Source organism: Lycorma delicatula, chromosome 11 (assembly GCF_047948215.1).
Source record: "Lycorma delicatula isolate Av1 chromosome 11, ASM4794821v1, whole genome shotgun sequence".
Lineage (NCBI taxonomy): Eukaryota > Metazoa > Arthropoda > Insecta > Hemiptera > Fulgoridae > Lycorma > Lycorma delicatula.
In genome coordinates, this window is record NC_134465.1 from 21,022,655 (window position 1) to 21,049,743 (window position 27,089).

A 27,089-nucleotide genomic window follows, 5' to 3' on the forward strand; every position below is an offset into this window, starting at 1 on the left:
ATTAATATATTTAATTTTTTTAAAAAATTAATTAAAAATAGAAAAGGAGATGTAGTTATTTAATAATTTAAGTATATATATATATATATATATATATATATATATATATATATATATACTAACTGCAGAGGCGTACCACAGGCACGCCCTCCGGACGGGTTTCCCTGGCGGACGGCATCTCCGGGGAATGCTATTATTACGTGTCCAAAATTGATTATCTCATGTGTAAATTTTGTTTTTTTTGAATGATGAAAATTAATCAAGGAATAGCGAAAAAAGGGTTCAGTCAACCTTCCTTATCAGGAAATAAGTTTTAGGGTGGGTTACAATCATCGCGCTTTCTAAAACCAAAATAACTTCAAAAAAAATATCCGCTTGCACTTTTAAACTCTTCTAAACAAAAATCACTTATCAATCTAGGCTATCAAAATTTCTCTAAAAACAGCATTTTCCACTCTTTTTATCTCTATACTCTGGAGACAATTTCACTTTCACTCGACTCCACGCTCGTACTCTTGATAACGCAACGATCAACAGTTCGTGCCCAAAAACTTCTCTTCTCAAATCGATTTGACCTACTTTTCTGCCTATATGTGTTTGTAACTACAAGGCCAAAACAAAATCGTATATACGATTCTAAATGGATAACCGATAGGACTTTCATTATCGATTTATTTTTATCGAAAATAGTTGTTTTAAGATCTGCTACGATATCGAATGAATGAATTACAGTAGTAATATTTGTTTTATAATTATTATTACTGTTCTGTTTACTGTTATTGTTTATAAACATTTACGAAAAACTCCTGTTTTTTTTTTTTTGATTCGTCATTTTTATCCCCTCCCCTGGACCCGGACACGCAACTAAGCAGAAACACAGCTCCACGGGGTTCCATCGCCTCAAGCTACCTCATTGAGAACCATAGTTAAGGGTAGCCGGGACTCGGTCTTTTAAGTTACGCGTCATGCCTCTAATGAGGATATCCCAAAAGAATCTCCCGGGACTCTGTCTTTACGCCAAGCCACAAATGAGGAACCCCAAAGGGATCTCCCACCGGGACTGCGGTCTTAATTTACCTTTTATACGAAGTTCCAAGAAAATCCCAGGTGAGTCCCCGCCCAAGCATCGGCAGCGAGACACCTAAGCGGCCCATCCCTCCTGGACGGGGCTGTCCCAACGCAGGTCTTCTCCAAGGCACAGGCGACGGATCTAATTTGGCGAGCAGGCCCTGCAACCGCGTCCCCCCAAAGAGTGACCCCGAACATTACACAGGGAACATTTGGCTTCTGTCGGACAACCCGCAATCCCGCAGTCGAAACAATGACCTAGTTTGTCGGGACCGCTGCAGGACCCTGCCCGGTGCCCGATCCCCCAGAACCGTAACGTTCCTCCGCGGACCTCCTCAAAACTCGGCAAGACACCCGCCCAACGCGGATGCGGCAGTCCTTCAAAAACTCTTATGATTTTTTTACGGGCAGTATGTTCAATCGTGTAAGAACGTTCTTTCTTTTTGCTCTTATTTGTTGGTGTTGCTTTTTCTTTATCGTTTATAAACGTTTAAGAAAAAAAAATCAAATGATTTTTTGACGGGCAGCATGTTCGATATGTAAGTATGTTGTCGGCTAAAGGGGACGGACGCAGCTTAGGGAGCAGTTACTTTTATACGGATTTAAATACTAGATCGTGGATACCGATGTTCTTTGGCGGTTGGGTTTCAAATTAACCACGCCTCAAACTAAGACTGTACAAGACCACACTTCATTTACATTCATACATATCATCCTCATTTATCCTTTGAAGTAATACCTTACGGTGGTTCCGAAGGTTAAACAGAAAATAAATAAGGGACACACACACACATATGCCCTTTAATGGGACAGGATAAAATAAATTCAGCCATTAAAATAATGTTGGTTTTATCCGACTAAAAAAAAAAGCGTTTCCTTGCATTAAACATTCACCGTTACAAACAGTAAGAGTTCCCTTCAAATTTGTTAAACCATTTGTAACGATAAGCACTCCACTTTTTTATTTAAGGTCACATGAAAGATCAACATTTTTCAGTAAAAAAAAGTTTTTTTTTTCATTCTGTGCACGGTAATATGATATGAAAGTTTTATATCGCGCAAGAATCAAACCTGGAACCTTTCAGATAAAGAGACGCTACCGCTCTATCACATAAGTCAAGCGGAATATTCCTATTATAACCCGTTGAAAAATAAAGTAATTATTCTTTTTTGATGCCTTGATTTTTTAAATTAGGGTAAATCTGTTTAGCTAATTTAATCTTCATAGGTGACCGGGATATATTCTTTTTCACTCGTTAATAAAAGGCTTAGCATAACAACAGCTTCTAGAGAGAGAGAGAGAGAGAGAAGTAATATAGATTCTATGAAATATAACATGAGGTCAACATAACTGAATGCTGCGTAATGTACCAGAAGGATTCAATGAATGAAAACAAACGAGTTTTGCAGGTAATCTAGGAACTGTATTACCAATAAGGAAAGAAGAAATTCTATAAAAAAGAGACAAAACTGAAATAACGACTTGAAATAAAAGAACAAACGAGTAGTCTATGGCAACATTAAATATAAATTTACTCTTAAATCGACAAACCGATTCAGACGTCCCTTACAAAGAACAGCTTTAGCAGAATGCGTATATCCCTTCCTAATCGTTAATTTCAGAAAAAAATTAACTAAATACATTTTTTGGTTAGTTGTTCATATTATTTCTCGTAAACCGCACTTAAGAATAGAAGAATTAACTACAAGAAAGAATATATTAGGCGAAAAAAAAAACTGGAAGGAAATTTTGAACTCCCTCTGTGCACCTTCCAGACAAAAGTTTATTTTTTAAAACACTTTTATAGTAAAATCACGCTGTTGACCGTTGCATTGTTTTATGATGACTGAGTGGCAAGGTTGCCTTTGCATAAAGTAGTGCTGCCAACTATGCATGGCTGCCACTGCCAATACACATTTCAAAAGTTCCTGTTTTTTATGTCACCTTGTGTGAATATATACATATTTTATATATATAGACACAAAAGAAAGAAGAAAATAGCAGAGATTATGAAGAAAGAAAAAAATAATTGATGATGATCTCAAAAGAGAATTTTTGTGTCAATTTGACACAACCAAAGTCGGAAGGGATATTTAGCAAATGATCAGAATTATTATCTTAAAACGACAGGACCGAAGAGACTATACAGATATTTGCAATTCATACGATTGAAGGGGGAAAATTTATTATATCAAATACAAATCCACAATAGTTTAATCCACACACACCAGTTTAACGTCTCAAGCATCGAAATATTAGCTATATTTTGGCTAACGACAAAAACTATTAAAATTTAATCTTACGGTTAAAAAAATATAACTTTCATAAATCATAGCCTAATCTTTTTTACCTACTTTTCGAAGAAAAAACGGCATTACTTTTGGTCGTATGGTAAGATTGAGGGGGAGCGGGAAAATGATTTTCTCTACGTTTTTAGATATAAGGAGTACGAAAATACCATTCACTTACATTGGGATTTCCTTATATACACAGAGTGTTTCTAAAATGGTGGGCTGGCTATGATTTTTCGGATTCTACTTGTAAAACTAAAAAAAAAATATCCTTAAGAAAAATGGCAATTGCTCCTTCGTTCTCCCCCTGTCAGCCATTTTGTTATTTTTATACAGGGTTATCATAAAAGAATGGTGCGGTTTTGAACATGGTTAAATTAAAACAGAATTACTTACAGTTTATGTTTTTTTATTTTTCAAATTTGTCATCTCAATCATTTTTTTACACAATTAATAAATTTCAATATGTGCGCCCTTAGTCGCTCGAAAAATGTCCAAACGATACTCGACTTCTCTCCAAACATCAGTTAACATTTCTTCGTTAACGGTTGTCATCGCTTCATTAATCCTGTTTTTTAAGCGGTTTAGGTCGCGAATTTTTTGCGTATAAACAACGCTTTTGATGTACCCCCGCAAGAAAAAATCACAAGGTGTCAAGTCTGGACTACTTGGAGGCCAAAGTACGGGTCCTTGCCGGCCTATCCATCGATCTCAAAATTTTTCGTTCAAAGCGTCCGTGACCGACGCATTGAAGTGCGGGGGAACACAGTCTTGTTGGAAATGAAGTCGATGAATGTTTTCGAGGTCATCAGGCTGAGGAAAGCGATAATCGGTTAACATGTCAAGATACACGACTCCATTAATTGTTTTTTCAGCGAAGAAGAAAGGGCCTGTTACACGATTTTTCATCGCACCACACCAAACATTAACTTTAGGCGAATCGCGTTGTTTCTCGATAATTGCGTGTGGGTTTTCAGAGCCCCATATTCGTGAAGTGTGTCAGTCAATTCGAGTCAATTCATGTCAAGTGTGTCATCCATTCGCATGGAATGTGGTTTCGTCTGTAAAAATTATATCACGATTAAAAATGATTCGTTTTCATTTATTCTGTCCGACATTTCAACAGCGAAATTGCCATCTTTCCTAATGATATTTGTTGTTTATTTTTACGAGTAGAATCCGAAAAAATATAGCCAGCCCACCATTTTAGAAACATTCTGTATATTTATAGGCCTATGTATAATATTTTGTGGCTCGAAAATCTTCAAAATGAATTTCACTGAAATCTAAATACGCTGAAGTAGTGTGTACCTTAAGTTGCGCATATAAAAATTTGTTGAAGATTGGTCGAGTCGTTTTTGAGAGAAAGATCGAACAAATTTAAGATGGACAAGAAGTGAGAAATGCGGTTCGTTATGATGATGCAAGTTGAAACGTTGACGTTTGTTATCTATGTTTAGTAATATTAAAGAAAAAAAAAGAAAATTATACATCTAAACTGCGTCATTTAAATACGCAAAGAACGGCGGAAAACACACTTTTTACTTGTATAAGCATTTTCGAAAAATATCAATCCTATGAAACATTAAGTAAAAAATAAGGGCTTATACAAGGTCTGTTCAGAAAATAACCGAACTTTTTTAATTACGCGGCAACGGAGATATTTAGTCACGCGCGGTTGGCAGGATTGTGTTCCGCATAACCTCCTCTCTAATCGCACGTTCTTGGATTGTTGATACTCGTTTAGTTTTCGAGTTATTGTTATTCGAGTGCAATTTGTTTAGATGCTAGTAGCGACTTTTGTAATTGCGTTTTTCGGGAGCGACGATACAACGTAAAATTTTGCGTAAAACCGGGAATAACTTACACAGAAACTTTTGATGATGCTCTGGGTCGTACGGAATGCCCCGCGAATGGTTTTTACGATTTAAAAGCGGTCGTCAGTCAATCGAAGATGACCCCTCGACCAAGAAGGCCTTCGACTTCAACTGACGACACACACGTTCAGAAAATCAACGATCTGGTTCGTGCAAATCGCCGATTGATTGTCAGACAACTTGCAGAAAGGGTTAACATCTCGATTGGATCGTGCCGTGACATTTTGACTGAAAAACCGAACGCGAATCGAGTTGCGGCAAAGTTTGTTCCTCGTCTGATGACCGAACAGCAGGAAGAACATCGAATGGACAATTGCCGGCAACTCCTTGAACGAGCCGATGACGATGAAACATTCACGCAAAGGATCGTAACGGGAGACGAAAGCCGGGTTTACGGCTACGACACGAGACAAAAGGTCAATCATAAAAAGATCGCTAGTAACACTTAGACGTGTACTCAAACAACAATAACATAAAAACTAAGCGAGATATCAACAATACAAGAACATGTGGTTACAGAGGAGGTTAAGCGGAACACAATACCGCCAACTGCACGTCACTAAATTTCTCCGTTGGCGCGTAGTTAAAAACGTTCGGTTATTTTATGAACAGATCTCGTAAACAGACCATCAAATTCGAGATAGTTCTGGTTAACCTTTTGGTTAGTAAGCATTTAAAAGCGACTGTTAACTCTGCTGAAATCGTATCGAAATAATTTTTTGGGAACATACTTTTCGGAGAATATAACTTGCGGTGGCGGTTTAAGATCAATTTCGGTTTCGAGAAGCTCACACACACGCAAATAAAATGAAAAAGTAAAATTTTAAAACAAATTTTATAAAAATCAAGAATTAGGCTTTTAAAAGTAAAATATGAAAAAGCAACCGACTGCCAACTATTTTGTAACGGCATAGCGTACTCTCCTACTGTAATAATACTTTCACTGTCCAGAAATAAATATATTACAAATTTTATATTACGGTTATAAACGTACATTACTTGTAATATAGGTTATATGACAAGTAAGCGGTTGGGACATGTAAGGCGCTTGTATGGCACCACGCTTGTCCGCTCACGCTGTTAGGTAAGCTCTAGGAGCTACGTCAGGATACCGGTCGCTAAACTGTTCGAGGCTCAGTTGCCGTTTGCGGCAGAGACATTCGGTCTTACGCTTTAGGGCGACCGAATGGGGTGGTGGCGGGAGAAACGCTAAGCAAACCAAACGTATGTTAGCCCGTTATAACATTTTATCGCTACCTTTATACCGTCAAGGTCTCCCAACAACCAAAGTGTGAAACAAATTAAACCAAAAGTGTTCAAAAAAAGCCCAAAATCTAAATATTTGAATTGTGAACTTTTTCTTAACTGCAATAATAAGCCCTCACCGAAAGCTTTTCAACGATATATCATAAGTAGTATTTATTTTCATCGGTTCCAGAGTTATAACCAAATAAAAGTTTTAATTAATGAAATATTTGGATCTTACAAGGGGAAGGCACATCATTCGAATCAAATTTCATTACTTTTTTTTTAATTAAATATACTGATTTATTAACAACTTACTAACCTCTGGTTGTAAAACATTTTTTACAATAAATAATAATTCAATAATAAAAAACAAATGTGAAAAATAACAAAAGTTATTAGTGAAATAAAATTTTATACACTTTTAAAAATGTGTACATATAATTTAATAGGCGTTCAAGGAAATCATGTGGTGCCCACATCAGCTTTTTTAATTTATATTGTTCCTTCAAAACAAGTGGTTTTTTATTGTAAAAAAAAAACTTAACAGAGACAGAAAAAGAAGCAAAATTTAAATAATAGTTACCTTCATACCGGCTATGTTACTGTTTAATTTATTAAAATTAATTTAACGTAGAAATTCTCATAATTAATAAAAATTATAAAAGCGTAAAATATTTTCACGTTTTTAAGATAGAGCGTGAAATTCTTCAATAAATCCAAGTTCTTTGTCAAGGTCCTTCCTAGTTAGTTTTTAATTTGCGGTGGCTTTGTTTATAATATAATATAATTTAACGAAGGACAGACGTTAATAATAAATTCATATAAACTTTTCTTTTTCACCTTGAATAATTTTCTATTATATACGTAAATTTATAAAGTGAAGCTTCCTAATAAAGGACACCTTAATAATCGACTGCATTTATAAATTTACTTATTTTGATTCGTTAAACATTTGAATATTACACATTATTAAAAATGAACCGCACAAATAAATCAATCGAATACAGAAATACGTTCTGATATACATCATTAATAAGCGCAGCTGATTCTATTAAAACCGAGTTAACAAAAGATTTCAGAGAGAGTTGCAGAACAATAAGGGATTCCCCGACCGTAATGTGACAACCGTAGTGAATTTTCCAGTTTATATGATAGTTCCACTTTTCCAATAATTATAAAAATAGATTTCTCTTTTCCTTTTCAACAGTATATTTCATATAAGATAAAATCATATTTTTATCGAATAAAAATATCAACAACGTATATTTTTTATAAAAAAAATTACACCTCTTTAGAAAACTATATTATTATTATTATTATTATTACAGTGAATTCCGGACAATAGGACCGGTTCGTAACCGGGATCAAACGGCCAGATATTAAAGAAAATTGAGGGGATGTACACAAATGCAGTACAGTACATACTAATTATTTAACAAGAGTTAACCTCGTATTATTCTGAATAACACAGCATTACAGTTATATAGCGCAATTATTAATTATTTGTTTAACCTTACATCTATATAAATAAAAATGTAAATGTTCGTTTGTTCAAAATCTTAAATCTCCGAAAGTTTTTCACCGATCGCTTTGAAATTTTGACACAACGTTGCATTCGAATACGCAACCGTTTTTATATACCTACTATTTATATAGCTAAGATGTCACACCTGTGACAGATAAAAACAGCGCTATCTGTTGGACGTAAAAGCAACACACGCTATACTAAATATTTTACGATTCCATTTCAGTGATTCCAATATGCGTGTCCGCTATAGATTAAACAACTAAAAGACCGATTTACGCGCGGGGAAAAAGGGAAAAATCGGAAAAATGAAAAAGGTAAAAGGAAAGAAGGGCAAAATAGAAAAAAGAAAAGGGGGAAACGGGGAAAAGAAAAAAACGGAAAACTCAAACGGAAAGGGGAAAAGAGCAAAAAGAAAGTGGGAGAGGTGGAAGAGGAAGGGGAAAGAGAAACGGGGAAAGGAAATGGAAAGGGGTAATGGGGGGGGAGAATATGTTAAAAATGAAAATGGGAAAAAGGAAAGGAAGAAAGGGAAAGGTTAAATTTTGTGAAATTCCGTATTGTTAATTTTGTTAATGTTTTATCAATTGGGTTCACTTAATTATATATATATACTCAAATCTAGCAATAGCGAAGCATTGCTGGATCTGTTAGTTATTAATACAAAAGAAAGTTTGATAAACAAAATATAGGTATAAGTCAATAGAGGGACCAGTAAAATACAAAAATATAAACTTTAATGTCTCTTACTTGTTAACGGACCTGAGTAACGGATTCCTACCGATTAAGAAGAAAGTAACAAAAAATATAACAACGGAAGTAATCCAGAAAGGGGCTGAAAAAATCCCTTTTTAAAGATAACAGATCCGTTTAACAATGATCCTATGTAATGCCGCTAATGACATACCTGAACAAATGTTTGTACCGTGAGAAGAGTTACCGAACCGAGGCAACGAATGCGTGGCAACAAAAAGGGCTCCGTCGAACTATTTCACGCTTCGAGACGGCTCCAGCCCGGCAGGTAAAGTAGATAGGAGTATAAATACCCCCGGGAAGACCGGCTAAAGATCGGTTCTGCGAACCGGCCCGGCGAGACGTTACGACGTCAGTCCAGCAAGGATAGTCGGTCAGCGACAGCATTCTGCGAGGAAGATAGTGAAGGAGCGTATTTCCAGTATTAATTAAGTTGACCCATCGGGTTGGTCTAGTGGTTAACGCGTCTTCCCAAATCAGCTGATCTGGAAAGTCGAGAGTTACAGCGTTCAAGTCCTAGTAAAGCCACTTATTTTTACACGGATTTTAATACTAGATCGTGGATACCGGTGTTCTTTGGCGGTCGGGTTTCAATTAACCACACATCTCAGGAACGGTCGAACTGAGAATGTACAAGACTTACACTTCATTTACACTCATACATATCATCCTCATTCATCCTCTATAGAATTATCTAAACGGTAGTTACCGGAGGCTAAACAGGAAAAAGAGAGAGTATTAAGTTAGATACGATTAAGGTGACGCCACGAATAATTCCAGTTTACTGTAAGACGACGAGTGAAATAAATAATGTACTAAATTTCATTCGTAAACTGTTAGGGTAGTTTTATTTGTGAACAGCAAAGGTCTTCGCAGTAAAAGAACTTTATACGTGTCTGATCTATTGTACTATTGTTATTAATATAAAACTAGAGATTAAAAGTGTTAAGACTAGCGGTCATGCTGTGGGACTGCTTTTCCATTCTATTTATGTACCTGTAAATAAATCCTGACAATTATTTTAAATTCTGTTTATATGCAATCATTGTTTGTTATTATTATTATTACTGCCTATTATTCTGATTATTATTGTGGTTGTGATTAATATTTGTTTATTTATTATTTTTCATTAAATGCTTTATTATTGTCGCTTACTATTATTATCACCATTGTCATTAGCAGTGATCTTTCTTGTTTTACTTGTTTTTAAATCAATAAACTGTAATTATATAAACATACTTAATCGTCAACCTCTCAATATCCTGATCGAGCTGCAAACAGGCGACAATATATTATTTTCCTTACGTATACGTAGCAATTTGTTCAACAAGTGAACAAAAAGCAACCCTCCCGAACCCAATATGATGAGGATGATATGTACGACATCTAAATGAAGTATAGTCTTGAACAGACTCATGCCGACCGTTCCTGAGACGTGTAGATTAATCGAACCCCGACCGCCAAAGTATACAGGTATCTACTGTCTAGTATACAAATCCGTATAAAAGCAATAACTAGGATTCGAACCTCAAGTCTTTCGACTTCGAAAATTAGTCGTTAAACAAGCGATGGCGACGAGTTAACCGATATACGAGGCCGGTGGGCTATTTAAATAACATAAAAAAATTTATTTCGTATTTCTAATTTGTTAAAATGAGATATAGAATATTCGTCAAAATATTTCGTATTATCAATGCATACACGGCGAATAATCATTAAATATTTACATTTACATTATTATCGTGGCGGTTACTATCGCATTACAATCACGTCCTCTACTCAATCCTAAATAAGCCTAATATGGGATGCTAAATATTCTTTAAAATAACTACGTCGATTTTGGGAATAACTTCTGTCTCGTGACAACTGGCTACAACTATTTAATTACGGCATCAAAAACGGTGTAATTTATTAAACTTTAAGTTTATTTTCCCAGCCGGCCTCCGTGACGCGAGTGTTAGCGTCTCGGCCTTTCATCCGGAGGTCCCGGGTTCGAATCCCGGTCGGGCATGGCATTTTTCACACACGCTACAAAACATTTATCTCATCCTCTGAAGCGATACCTAACGGTGGTCGCGGAGGTTAAACAAGAAAAAAAGGTTTATTTCCTCAGGATTTTCTAGCATTAAAGATAAAAATCTGATAAAAGGATACAAACAATAATGTATAATCACACCTGTTTATTTATTCATTCACAAATAAATAAACCTATTAAATAATAAAAGCCTTTAAATTTGCATTCGTTGTTTCAGATAAAAATTCATGTACACGAATAACCGCGTCGCTAAATCATGTCAACCGAAGATACACTGATGCCGGAACGCTGTTCCGGTACACCTTTATGGGAAAAATAAAAAAATTGGCCTTTCAGATAAAATTTGTTCTAAAGTCTGGCCTTAAGTATTTATTATTATCGTATTTCTAAAGGAAATATATTATCGCTTCCTTAAATAGCGTGTAACGAATGTTCATGTATTAAACGTTTTTGTGAATATTATTTTTTTTTGTGCGATTCCTAACCCTCACTTCTCTTATATTTTTATTCAAAAAAATCTGATGTGGACACCACCTGACTTTCTTGTACGCCTGTTAAATTACATATACACTTTTTTAAAAGTACATAAAATTTTATTTCATTAATAACTTCTAATTTTTTTCAAACTTTTTTGCTGTTATTATTGAATTATTATTTATTGTACTTTTTTTACAATCAGAGGAGTTTAATAATTATTAATAATTAATTTCTCAAACACGGTACCGCTGATATGATAAATGAATAAATTAACAATTAATGTAAACCACCTAACCAGCACGTTGATATGTACTCTAGATCTTTCGGTCTACCCGGAAGCTTTCATCAGAAGTCAAAATTAATATTTAATATACTCTATCAGCAGTATACTGTATAGTAATATACTAGTAGGACCGGGACAGTCATGACTGTTTTTAAATTTTTAACTATGATTTGTTAAACTTTTGACTTTAAATATATTAAGTTTAACTCCTGATGATGGCTTCCGGGTAGGCCGAAAGATCTAGAGTACAATAATTGAGTACAATAATAGAGTAGTGGTTTACATTAATTGTTAATTAATTATTAACAAATCAATATATTTATATTAAAAATAAAAATAAAAATTAAAACGAAAAAAGGAATGAAGTCGGATTCGAAGTGATGTGCCTTTCCCTTATAAGATCCAAATTTCATTAATTAAAATTTATTTGGCTATAATTCTGGAACCGATGAAAATAAGTACCGCTTATGATATATCATTGAAATTCTTTCGATGAGGGATTATTACTGCAGTTAAAATAATTCCAAAATCCAATTTGGTTTGGATTTTGGGCTATTTTGAACTCTTTTGGTTCAGCCGATTGCAATCAAAAGGGGGGAAGTGCACAACTAGATGTTACAACAGTCCTAAATCCAAAATTTCAACATCCTACGGCTAGTCGTTTTTGAGTTATGCGAGATACATACGTACGTGCAGACATCACGCCGAAATATAACTTAAATTATAGAAATCAGACCTCACGAAAATGGTTTCTGCTCTTGAATATCGGTGGACAAACTTCTAATTAAAAATTTATTTCACGAAAAAAAGAATTTTCGATTTTTTATCAACGTAAACATCGAAATGCATTTTTCATAACATTTCACGTAGCCGGTCGCCCGTGGCTGTGAACCAAATCTTGCCGTAATACAGAATCAGAAGTTCCGGAACTGGAAAATTTACGAGTACCTCTGATGTCAACATTTACAATCTTCCAAATATATATTCCATCGTCCTTTTAAATAAACTATTCAACGGGCGTCTAACTAAATGTACACATCACAAGATACTTTCATACGCCATTGTACCGAACACGTACGAAGTTCGACAGGAAAGCCTGACCTTATCGTTCCTTTGATATTAAAAACTAAAAGCAACTACGCGGCATAAGACACTCGATTCAAAAATAGTCTTCTAGTTTTAAATCTGCGTGTTTGGATTCGAGGGAGATGAGCGTCCACTACTTGAAGAAAGCCTTATTATATACGTTTGAAGGTTTCTTACCAAAGATATCACAAAATAGCAAATATACATCGGAAATATATGCCCCAATAGCCTCCGCAAAAATTCAGCGAGAGCCTAATCCACGGTACTGAACTGGGAAAAGCAGAGATCGAGGATAGCAAAACAGACGGATAATCAGAAATCTACGATACTAGATCCTTCCCAAATTTTGGATAAATTCTAATCCTTTGAAATCAAAATCTCAGGCAGCGACCCTGGTTCTTTTTCTAATTTAAATTCAATTTATGGAAGAACGGTTGTATTAAAACTAGAAAGACAAACTAATTGGGAATTTTTAAAGACAAAATGGGAAGTTTTTTGTTGAGATGTCATAAACGATCCGATTTACATTTTCCAATCTTTATCTTTCTTTTCTGTTTTTATCCGCTACAATTCCCAATAATTCTGAATACCTCAATATTTTCCCGATCAGTCTTATCCCTTTTCTTCTAATTGATCTTCAAAATTCTCAAAAACTTAGCAAGTTTATCGAGGATAAAGTACTCTTGGGACAGATTTGACACTTTTTAAGAGTAAATGGAAAATTAACAAGCTTTGATAAAACAGTGGAATGAAAAAAAAAAGAGTAAAGGAAGGAAAAGATCGAACCCGATAAACAAAGTCAAGAATGAAGCAAATGATACGTGCGGGACGAAAACAATCGGAGATAACGGTGATGTAAGGGACTTGGCATTTAGCAGAATACATCATCGAGTTGACAGTCAATACAAACGATAATTTTACGAATTTTTCTGTTAATTTCTAATTGTATATTTGACACCAGCAATTTCTTTTATGAAAGCGGAACGCAAAATTAAGGCCTTTTATTAATTTTTGAATTAAAAAAAAACCCCAAATGAAAACTAACTTCAAATAAAACACTATATACGCATTTTAATCGATGAGGTTATACAACATATCTTAAACGTATGTAACTGACATTTTGGTAAAATTAAATGTACAATATAACCGAGATATAATTTAATAGTTGCGGTTTTGTAACAAAAACAACTTTTAATGGAAAACGAGAGAAGTAATCGTTGTACTTTACAAGTCTGCAAGTTGAAGCGTGCTTTTAATATAAATATATTTACAGTTCAGTATGTTTAGTTTGTTTATATTATTTGTTGTGTTGTGTGGCGTGTTATGTGGTGAAACGGTACAATCACGACCCCCCCCCCCCCTTCATCAAAATCATCGTCGTCGTCACACATGTTTTTTACTCACTCACTCGTTCTCTCTTTTACATACACATGCACACATACATAGACACAGTTCTCACTCGCTCGCTCGCACTCTCGCTTCTTGTCTGGTGGGGTCGATTATTGCAAGGTCATAACATACAATAGTCGAAACTAAATCCAGCTGTTATAAAATATCAGTAAACTACGTATATAAAAGTCTCATTATTATAGAATTTTTCATAACAAATATTTATTACGTAACGTATTTGTCTTTTGAAAAAAATAAACAACTGTTTACATAACGCTTTTGTAAGTCAAAATGAATTATTTTTTAAAATTTGTATGTTAAAACTTTTTAGACATTTCTTTCATTATCTTATTCGATATAGAAGATTTTTAATAAATAACTCTTGTCTGATTATCTGTTTTTTAATCAATAATAAAAAATAAAAAAAACAACACTGAATTGACCTTAACATTATCTTACATGGTTTTATAACAAAATCTACATTATTCTCTCGGTGCAAAAATAAATACGCTAAGAAAGAATCGGTTTAAAAACTTCCATTTATATAAAATTCTTTTAATTTTAATATCTTAAGTCAAAAAATACGATCAATTTAATCACCACAAGATACTGACATAGATAAAGACACCAAAAGATAACCGCACATATCGTTACCGACTTGGTAAATCTTTTTTTTTTTTTGTCTTCAGTCATTTGACTGGTTTGATGCAGCTCTCCAAGATTCCCTATCTAGTGCTAGTCGTTTCATTTCAGTATACCCTCTACATCCTACATCCCCAACAATTTGTTTTACATACTCCAAACGTGGCCTGCCTACACAATTTTTCCCTTCTACCTGTCCTTCCAATATTAAAGCGACTATTCCAGGATGCTTTAGTATGTGGCCTATAAGTCTGTCTCTTCTTTTAACTATATTTTTCCAAATGCTTCTTTCTTCATCTATTTGCCGCAATACCTCTTCATTTGTCACTTTATCCACCCGTCTGATTTTTAACATTCTCCTATAGCACCGCATTTCAAAAGCTTCTAATCTTTTCTTCTCAGATACTCCGATCGTCCAAGTTTCACTTCCATATAAAGCGACACTCCAAACATACACTTTCAAAAATCTTTTCCTGACATTTAAATTAATTTTTGATGTAAACAAATTATATTTCTTACTGAAGGCTCGTTTAGCTTGTGCTATTCGGCATTTTATATCGCTCCTGCTTCGTCCATCTTTAGTAATTCTACTTCCCAAATAACAAAATTCTTCTACCTCCATAATCTTTTCTCCTCCTATTTTCACATTCAGTGGTTTGGTAAATCTATATTAGCGAAACTTTCGTAACTGTTACAGCAACGGTCCACTCGTAATAATTGGCAGTAAAAGATTTGCGGTAGATATCGGTGAAAACAAATTTACGAAACGGTAAAAATATCCGACGTCGGGAAAAAAATGGATATTAGATGAAATATTCAGATGGACTAAATAATTTTCCTTTTTACAAATTATTCCCGATAGATCTTAAGGAATGTAACGGACGTCAACAAAATCAACATTAAAGAGCGATATATAATTTATTCAAATTTATAATGGATCATAATTACATTACCGTATAAAAGAGATAGGTTTTACCAAATTCTTGAAAAAATAATAAACCGTGCAACATAAGGAGGAGGGCAAAATACTCGCGTAACTGAATATATTTTGAAAATGTTAAAATTATAACTAATTCTGTTTTAAACAACAAAATTTTCGATAATTCTTTATGAACATAACTAATATTAGCTTCTATAGGGTAAGCAACATAAAACCGAACCCGTAACGTAACCGCTGCAGAACTTGTAGGTTATGTTGGATTGAAATTTTATGAACGATACGGATAGATTAAAAAAGAAAAACGTAAAACGTAATTTAAATGTTGCATTTATTTTCCTTATTGTTACAAAAGATGTTCAAAACGACCACCCTGGGCATCGATGGGCTTTTGCGCTCGACCGATCATATTGAGAGTCGTCTGACGCAAAACGTTGTTGTCGATTGCTTTGATTACTCGTTGAATATTTTGATGATTGTGGGGGTTAGATGCATAAACTCGTTCCATTAAGTAGCCTCAAAGGGAAAAATCGCAAGTAGACAACCCTGGGGATCGTGGAGGTCACCGTCCTCTGCCGACAGCTCGTTTATTTGTGAAACGTTTGATGTGTGACACGTGCTCCGTCTTATTGGAAGATGCTACATCCTTTTTCATCATCAGTTAATTGCGCATAGAATTCTTCGAAAATTGTTAGTATCTCGTGAGGATTCCTCGCCTCCAATACCGGGTGTTCTCCGAATTAACATGGCCGGATAAATCAAACCGTGCCTTGTCTGACATGAAATACGACTTCGGGTCTATCTGTCCAGCAACAATGTTTTTGAGAAGCCAGTTCCAATAATCAAGTAGTTTCGGTTTTTCTGTTTCCTTCAGTTGTTGCACATTTGTAACGCGGTACGGTTTCAATTTTAATTCATGAAGAATTTTACAACATGTGTATTTAAACCAGATTGTTGGGATGACTTGCGTAGTGTTTGTTTTTTGGACCGGCAGTAATTCTCCTTTCAATATCGGCAATGGCCTGTGGAGACTTAACCGAAGGTTGCCTATTCTTTTTTTTAAATTTAAATATACTGATTTATCAATAATTATTAACCTCCGATTGCAAAAACAAAGAAAACATAAAAACAAATCAGAAGTTATTAATGAAATAAAATTTGATGTACTTTTCATTTTAAAAAAATGTGTATATGTAACTTAATAGACGTACAAGGAAGTCACGTGGTGTCCACATCAGGTTTTTTTTTTAATCAGCCATCGCCTTCCTAGAGCTCCTGAACGACCCCAATTTTCTGTGGACTTTCTACCGCCTCCCTGAAGGCCTCCACGCCCTCAAGGGGGCTTTATCGCCCGCTTTGAGAACGAATGCTCTAGACTATGATGCCAGCAAAGTAAAAATCAGCCAAGACAGTCACACGGGGGGCCAAGTGCACGAGGGGGTCGAATCGTGAATACGTGCAGGGCCAGGGAGGCATCCTCTTTGCTGAGGACGTTCAGATGGCTGGATCAGGACGTTCTGATGACGCATCAAGGACCCTCGAGGTTTGTGAGGTGGGCGCGCGATTCAGGGGGGTACGCGTGTGGTGCATACCCGGACCCAGACTAGGTAATAGGGAAGGGAAGGGCAGCCCTCTTCGGGAGAGTCACCGTGGCGACCGGGAGGGATGTCGCGATATAGATATACAATAGATATAATATAGATTGGATTGTACAATCCAATCCATCGTATAAGGAGCGAATTGAAGGTACAATCTATAGATTAGTCGATAGTTAAAGTAAACAAATGCGGGAAACAATAAGATAAACTATTATACGATAATAAATTTTTTGGAAGAGCAATATTTTATCGTGTTTTAGAAACGGGAACTGCGGGAAGACCGCGGAACTGTTAAAAAATTTTCACATCATAACACGTAAATAATCTAATCCAAATAGGATGACAACGATTAAAAACATTTTGGAAAATCACGAATCACAGAACCATTTTTAAAGCGGTTTCTGAAGAAAAAAAATTAGCTTACAAATATTTCCGAGAAACATGTTCATTTTAATACTAAGAAAAATGTACAATTTTTTTTTTTTGTTTTAAATTGTGTCTGAGAACAAAGGTGAGAACTAGTTAAATTATATAATGAAATAAACTATAACAATAAGTTAACTGCGACTAAATAACCGCAGGCTGAACATAATACTAAATATATTTGTATAATATATATTGAATTTACCACTGAAAAAAAAAAATAGTACATTTTTAATTTTATTGACAACAAAGAATGAATCAGACCCGATTCAATATCTCATTATAAAAGAAAAAGTTTAGTTTCGTATTATTCATTATATAAAGAAATTTAAAAAAAGTTAAAAGATAATATTACTGACGTAAACAAATCGGGTGATTTAATAATAGAATTAACATTAACTATAAAATATAATTAATTGATGTATAAGATGACGCATAAGTTGTGTATGAGTTTATAAACCTATCGTGTTATTTCAAATGCGTAGTTTTGATTTACAATAAAAAAAAAAACATTTTTACATTCTAAATAATCTAAATAAAATTCTTATACGTGCAATGTCAGCTGTTCGATCCTACTAGGTCCTAAAAAAATTATCAAGGCCGCATCTTTTCGCGTCGAGATTTTGAAAATGGCAAATTCAAGAAAAATGAAGGTTTATCGGTAATGAACGTAAAAGATTCAATTAAGAAAAGAATCTGTACTACTTAAATAAACTTTTCTACTAGAAAAAGACTTTTGTAAGTTGTTAGCAGACCCGGCGATGCTTTGCGCTATCGGTAGACTTTAATATATATAAAGATTAAATGAACACGATTTAAAGTTTGATAAAACGCTAAAAAAATGAACATTACGGAACTTCACAAAATTTAACCTTTCATTTTATCCCTTTTCCCCTTCCCCTTTTTATTTTTCCCTTTTCCCCCTTTACATTTTTCCTTTTTCCCCGCACGTAAATCGGCCCGGTAGTCTTTTAGTCTACCGGGCATTTATGGACGTATGGGTATACGTCCATAAATGCAATTTTTCCAAATATTTCAACCCCAGCGCCATCTAGCGGATCCATTTTTTGCAGAGGTATTTCTTTCCGTGTAAGTAACAAGTATTCTGAATACGAGCCAAATCGGGCCGTAAATACAATTTCCTTTACTTCGTACAAGGAAGTAAAAATTAATTTAAAATGAATTAAAATGATTTCACATATTTCGACAATGAATATAAATATATTACTTACTTTAATAATTATGAATAATTTTTATTTAAAGAAATCGTTCGTAAAACTTGGTAATCGAATACTTGAAAGTGTTACATTTAAAAAATAAATTTTTTTTTTTTTTTAATATTTAAACGATAATCAAAGTAATAATTTTTTAAATGTAAAAAACACTTAATGTTTTTAGACAATTGGCAATTTCATAACTGTTAAAAATCTCAAATAAAATGTCTTAATTTATTTAAATTTAAAATTTACTAGCTGATCCGGCAATGCCGAGTTCGCTATGGTATGATTTGAGTATATATATATTAAATTAACACGATTGAAAGTATGATAAAACAATAAAAAACTGAACATTACGGGACAAAATTTAACCTTGCACTTTTACAATATTTCCCTATTTCTATGTTTCCTTGTTCCCTATTTATTTCCACAATTCCCAAATTTCCCCTCTCCACTTTCCTTTTTTCTTTTTCAATTTTCCCATACTCCTCTATCCCCTTTCCGTGGCCACTTTATCCTTTTCCTCATTTCGTCGAACGTAAATCGGTCCAGTAGTTTTATAGTGTACATCGGACATACATACAAACATTGCCTTATATATATATATATATATATATATATATATATATAAGAAAAACGTCTGTATGTATATTTGTTTGTTTCGTAAATATCTCGACAACAGCACCACCTAGCGAATATAGTTTTTTGAAAAAATTTTCTTTTCACTTCCCTAATATATATTCTGAATATGATCCAAATCGGATTATAAATACAATTTTTCTAAATAACTCGACCCCAGCGTCACCTAGCGCCCATGTTTTGAAAAAAATATTTCTTTTCACGTAATTAATATACAGGTTGATTCAAGAGGATAGGGCAATACTCTGACAACTCATTCTAGAGGCTAAAAATAAGAAAAAAGTTCATATAAACATAGGTCCGAAAACGCTTCGTTAGCGAGTTATACAGGGTGAAAGATTTCGCCCGAGTTTCAGTTTCTCCGGGTAAATTAAGGCTTTCTGAAATTCTGGGAAGGTCAATTAAGGGGCAAATTCGATTGTTTCTTATGGTTTTTGAGTTGGAAAATCGAAAAAAATAGGTCACAGAACTGTATCTTTCTTAGTTTCTAAAATATCCCGTGTAAAACGCCAAAAATAGGGTCAAAAAACTCATTTTTTTACGTTTGTCGTACAAATAACGTTGTTAAATTGGCGATAAATCATACATTTTTTAAACGTAAATCGTATAGAACTTAATTATAAGAAGATTGATGTAAATAATGTCAACAGAAAACAAATAAAATTTTAAACATGTCGACTTTTATTAACAACAAAACAGATTAATTTTTAACAGATTGAAAAAATTTTTTCGTTATGTACTGTACAGTAGAAAATAACTGGAGGAAGAAAGAATACTTACTGTTTTTTTACGATAGATAAAATGCTGCTTACAAGTAGTATTTCATGTGTAAAACGCATATCTGTAAAGGAAGACATTACATATTTTTACACATCGAAGTTACATACGCGTACTAAATTTCAATCATTTTCATACGATAGTTCATGAGAAATGAAAATTTTCAACTAAATGCATGAATTTACAGTAGGGGTAACGCGTGGTGGCGTGGGGGTGGGTCATATCAAATTTCGACACCGTAGTGCTGTATTGTCATCGAAGTTACATACGTGTACTAAATTTCATTGATTTTCATACGATAGATCAAAAGATATAGCGGTTGCAAGATTTAATTATAACTAAAGCAAGTTAAATAAAAGCTTATAAAAATAACAAAACAATAATATTATAATAATGTACAATACGAATTTTATGTGAGAAATATACAATAAGGTTACATGACTTAGCATTTGTTTGTTAATACTGAAATTAAGATTGTAAACAAGGTCACATAAATAGTAATAATTTTGAAAAATTACATATATACAGTATATAGAAAAATATTTCTATAAATAGTAGTGTATTAACTACGTAAATTTAGTTATTTATAATAAAAATATATAAAAATAATCCACCAAAAATGTATTGTTTAAAAGATTTATTTTTATTATCTTATAACACGAAATGAATTCTATACACGAACGTTTATTAAATGAAAACTGCAAGAGCGACGTTCTCATCGCTTTATTTTTATAAATAAGAAATAAACCGAATGAGTTTCTGGAGAGAAAAAAAGCGTTGAAACTGATCGAAAATTAAACAAAACTCTAATTTTTGAGTTCGTAAAACTAAACTTCTGATGTTCTATGTTTATTTTCTATATTCAAGTAAACCCGTTCATCATATAATGAACCGGTTAAAATGATTATTTCTTATTCCCGAATCACCAGAATTCCTAGTGCCCTATCCCCTAAGGTATACTTATTACTTAAGGTGAATAATTATTAATAAATCAATATATTTAATTTAAAAAAAAAGGAAATGAAGCCGGAATCAAACCGATGTGCCTTCCCCTTGTACGATCCAAATATTTCATTAATTAAAATTTTATTTAGCTATAACTCTGGAACTAATGAAAATAAGTACTACTTATATCGTTGAAAAGGTATCAACGAGAGCTTATTACTGCAGTTAAGAAAAAGTTCAAAATCCATTGTTTGGGAGATTTTGGGCTTTTTTGAGTTGTGCGAGAACATACGTACGTACAGACGTCACGCCGAAACCGGTCAAAATGGATATTTCCGTTGAAAACCGAAATTTTTAGCTATTACAATACTTCCTTTAAGTACAAGGAAGTAAAAACGCACGATTGTAAGTGAAATTTCGGTATATTTACACGGAAAAACTAAATTATTTTAAAAATTTATAAAAATCAGTAAATTAAAAAACTATATTGCGTGCAAGAGCTTGAAGAGATTCGAGCGGACGGAGTTCGTACTCTGGATATTTTTTTAACAATGTTTTGAATTTGTCATTTCTTCTTCGGCACTGTTTTAACGACTATACCTACCTAGCTTAGGTAGAATCATTAAAGCTGCATAGTAGTTGCCGGTACGGCGATCGATTAGGGCCTTTTAAAAACGACTCCATTCAAACTAGCGATAGCATGAACGATACATTCCTTCATACGCAAACGCTTACAATTCCAGTATTGCACCGTCCCTTTTTGACCGCAAGTAGATGTATCCATCGATAATTAATTTTGTTTCGCTCGCAACTATCGCTTCGGTCATTATAAATGCCATAAATTTTCTTGTAAAAGCAAAAAAATGTACTTACAAAACATATTAGAAATTTTTGTATATTATTTATTAACAAATGCATTGTAAATAAAATCTGTAAATAAACAGTAGTGTCGGTATATAAATCTGAATAATAACCACGGAGATTATTAGATCGAGCACAATTATTTGCGTAATTTGAACGATTCCGGAAACAGTATATTCCAGTATATTCGGGAAAAAGTACGTTCGAGAATTTACCTTCGGGAAAAAGATCACCAAGAGAATGTCAATTCGGGAAAACGTCCGGCAACGATTATTTTATTTTATTGACGAAGTACTTTGATGGTTTCACAAATTAAAATTTCTTTTTGGAAGCCATTTTCATTATTTTCACTTCCTTGTACGAAGTAAAGGAAGTATTGCGATCGCAAAAAATCGGTTTCCAGATTTCAACGGAAATATCCATTTTGACCGGTTTCGGCGTGACGTCTGTACGTACGTATGTATCTCGCACAACTAAAAAAAGATTAGCCGTAGAATGTTGAAATTTTGGATTTAGGACTGCTGTAACATCTAGTTGTACACCTCCCCTTTTGATTGCAATCGACTGCACCAAAAGCGTCCAAAAAATCCTACAATCCAAAATATTTGGATTTTGGGCTTTTTCTTAACTGCAGCAATAAGCCCTTATAGAGAACTTTTTAACGATATATACGTAGGTGTATAGATATCATTTCATCGGTTGCAGAGTTATAGCCAAACGAACTTTTAATTAATGAAACTTCTGGATCACGGGGAAGAAGCCACATCTTTTTTTAAATATATTGATTTTAACTTCTGACACTAACAAAAAACTACGATAAAAGAATATGAAAAAAAAACTGAAGTAAAATTTTAGGTACTTTTCATTTAAATAAAATGTTCAAACGTAATTTCATAGGCCTACAAGAAAGTTATGCGGTGCCCGCATTAAATTATGATTTTTTTTAAGGACAATTCACATTTTTTAAATAAATATAAATATTTTTAACGATAATAAAACCGATTTTAAATTTCGATTTATATCGAAGTTATTACCGAATAAATAATTGGAAGTTGCCGGTTTGATAATTTATTTGCGCAATAATTCTGAAATTTTAAATTAAAAATATAATTTTAACTTAAGTACGTAAACCTTAATGTTTTGTAGAAAACCCATCGAAATTTAATTTGGTAAAAGATCGACCTACGTCAACCTAACTGTTCAACTAATAAAACTGTTTTTTTAGTCGAGTCAATTCGTTTGACAAAGTTGCATTTATCTCGGTCTGGCCGGGTCTCGAACTCGATCGTCCGATTGACTCGGAACCTGATGCGATCATCCTCGCGGCTACACCAGTCTGCCGGCCAAGCAAGCGAAATTTCTTCTTTATAAGTTGTGAAATTATATTAGTTTAGTTAGTGCCGATCGTCACCGCTAGTACCATCACACTCGCGCGAATTAAATACGGTATGCGCGGGCGCTTTAGTTAGAATCATTGAATTAAATAAACGAAAAAACATTATATTTAAATAAAATGATAAATATTTTAAATTAAGTTGCGTCACAAACAACCCACAGTTGTAGGTCACAATCATGACAGCTTTATATTTATATCTTCAAAGCGTCTAGGTAGACCGACCGCGCTTTGGTTTACTAAAATTATATGGAAAAACGTTACAATATCGCAATATAAATTTCCTCACCGAAATTAAAAAATATATCGTAAAAATTAGAAATTTCAAAGGAGAATAGAGCTGAAACATAAAAAAATACCTACCGAATTGAGGTTACATTTTCTTTCAATTTTGGTAAAAACAACGATTTAAAAACAACACAAAAATAATCCGGTACAATTACTCACCTTTAAAATTTTAACTCGTTGAATTCAGTTTCGATTTAATTTACTATAACCTTAATCGTTTTATAAATTTAGAGTTTTTACCTTCAATATATCCCTATCTTTTTTTCCTCAAAGACCAACGTTACGTATTGCTACAGCACGAGATGAAATGATAATTTTTTAGCGTGTGAAATGCCACGCCTGACCGGTATTCGAATCCGGGACCTCCGGGTGAAAGGCCGAGACGCTACCGCTCGTACCACGGAGGCCGGCAACCGTATTCCCTTATATTACCACGCACCGACATAATTCGTATCTTTACAAGGTTCTACCGCAAATTTCTCTCCTTTATTCGTCAAAAGACTTCGTTTGGAATCTCAACAGTTCAATTTAATTTTCGAATATTTCAAAGCCTTCGTTTCCTTTCTGTATCAGGTAGATTTAATAAGAAAGCTACCTATTGTAACGGGTACCAAGATTCGACTTCCGGAAAATTTTGACATCTTCGCGTTTCACAATCGTCAGACCCCAAAACCAAAGTTTATATATAGGTTAATATATAGTGAGGAAATATATATATATATATATATATATATATATATATATATATATATATATATATATATATATATATATATTTCACTTGTTGACACAACAATACGGCAGTTATCGTATTAAAGTGGTAGTTAGTCTTCTAAACATTACTTAAAACTTTTGTGTGAAACAATTTTTGATATGACCAATTGCCGTATGATGCGGCAAAGGATGACCAAAATTTGGTTGAAATTGTAAGAAGATTGAGATTGTCGTACGCTAAATACGTGAAACCTTTTTCACATTCAACCGTTGTCGTATTGAGTAAAATTGAAGTTTTTCTTAACTTTAAGGTGGAAATCGTTTTTATCCCCCTACTTACCACCGGTGAAATCTATCTACGCCTTCCGGCGTTCCGAAGGGAATTTTTTTTATACTGCTCACATTTTAGTATCATAAAGCAAAATAAAATACGCAAAAAATATTTTTAACAACATCGTTCTAACTATTAATCTAAATTTTAAGCTAAAATTTTTTTTCACTAAATCTTTCCTTGCTTATTGCGATCTGTTTTTGATGTCTCATCTTCATTTATCCTTTATAATTTTAGTCCGTTATTAACTAAATTCTTTAAATAAAACGAACATTTTATAATCAGCTATATTAATATTTAATTCAACATTATCCTCTTTTTTACTTTTTCTGTTTGGAAAGGTTACTCCATTTTAAAAAATTTCCATCGATTTCTATATTCTTTCTACGTACAAGTTATACAGAAACAATGAAGGATTACATATTTCTCTCGATCATTTCTAAATTAGAATTCACTTTTTCTTCGTTTCCTATCTATTAAATCGTTAATAGTTATTAGTTTCCTGGAATCATATAGCCTTAGATCTGTGCTGCAAACAGGAATGTGTAATAATAAATCACAAAAACAAGTACAACGTTTTTTAGATTTCTCGATGTTTTATGACTTAGGGACCAAAAACAAATGCGGGGGTAATATTTTCGTTCATACGTACGTATATACGTATGTTGGCGTGTTTGAAGCTTAATAACTTTTGACTGGATAAACCGATTTTGATGAAATTTGGCGTAGATACCATGCATATGAGACAATTTATCGGTAAAAGTTTAACTATTGACATCAGAACGAAAGCAGGAGATAGAAGGCCGGAACCTTGCGTCTTAGAAGGTCAGCTGGGACGAATCCCCCACAGGTCGCTACCCGCATGGTATATTTCCTATAGCGTCTGATTTCGGTGCGATCGGATGGGTCTCCCCCGATCGGTATATCACACAGTTTCTCTCCGGACACGGTGCCTTTCGGGCGAGTTCGGCTAGGTTTCGTTTGGTGGATTCGTCGATGCCCGGATTGGAACTGATGATACAGTGGACCACGTCCTCTACGTTTGTCCCCGATAAGAGATCGAACGTTCACGATCTGTGAGGGAACTTGAGAGAATACATTCCTTTCTGGATCTCCGTATTAACTGGATGACCCGCGAGGAGCGTTCTATAGCGGCCCGTTTTCTTCTCGTCCTTGCGGCGTGTAGGTCTGCAGAGGAAGTTTAATCGAGGTACTCGATCGCGGTAAGATCCCGGGTGTCTACGGTTCCGGCTTACGCATCGGATTGGTTGGAGGTAGGCGCATCGGCATCGTGCCACGGTTATATCGGTATCGTTTTTGATTAGCATGGGGCTTCCGCTGGTGGGAGTGGCCGCTCCGCCGTGGTATGTTAACCCGTGCGACCGGAGGCGGGCGTGATCTTGACTTAGTAATGCCACGCAAGCCACCGTGATGGGATCGAGTATGAGTGCGGGGTTTGACCCCGACTCCTGTGCGGACCGGAATGAGGTTGCGTTCCCCTTGTTAGGTGACCTAAATCGGTCGACTTATTTGGGTGTAGGTCTGAATTTCTATGTTGCGTAAAAGACAATTTTTATCGGTACGACGAGTGTAGCACCGATTTAACTTTAAAGTCGTCGGTTTTCTGAGGCATTCACACTCACGAACGGTGCTGTCAAATCTGGACTAGGCGCGGGGTTCGCGCTTCCGCGGTTTCGGTCGGTTAGTTTCAGGGAATCGTGTTAGGTTGGATGTGAAGATGTCCGTTTGAGGCCTACGTGAAGGCGAAATTTGATATGTATTTTACCGATGCAAATGTCTGCCGAGGCATTTACATCGGTGGCATCCCGACCGAGGCCTGGCTGATGACTGTGACATGTAATCAGTCAGAGGATCTAAAGACGACCTCCGGTAAAGCCCCTCAGGACGTGGAACGAAGAGGGTGGTGTGGCGACCGATAACGTCACAAGCTGGGTGTCTACCCGCTACGGAGTTGGGATGGTAAACGTTTTGGTGGGACGGGGGGTCAATATCCCCAGGGGATGGTACAGATAATTTCTTTCGGTCAATTTTCTTACATTATACAAACATAACCCCACTTTATATTAAGTTCAGTACTTAGATACACGCATATTTTACCGTTTAAAAAAAACCATCTGCCACCAAACTCTTCATCTTTGTTCAAAAAATCATCGACTTTTGGAACCTTTACATTTTTTCATATATCATTATTTTCCGCTATATAAGAATAAACAACCACTACGACTTTTTTTGTCGGCTTTTTTTCAAATTAAAATTAAAAGAACTATTAC

At 34.5% G+C, this 27,089-nt stretch overlaps 1 protein-coding gene across 1 annotated transcript in view; it reads right to left on the reverse strand.

Moving 5' to 3' along the window:
• Positions 1-27,089, reverse strand: part of dos (daughter of sevenless) — a 105,870-nt gene that overhangs the window by 35,790 nt on the left and 42,991 nt on the right. The window lies entirely within an intron of this gene.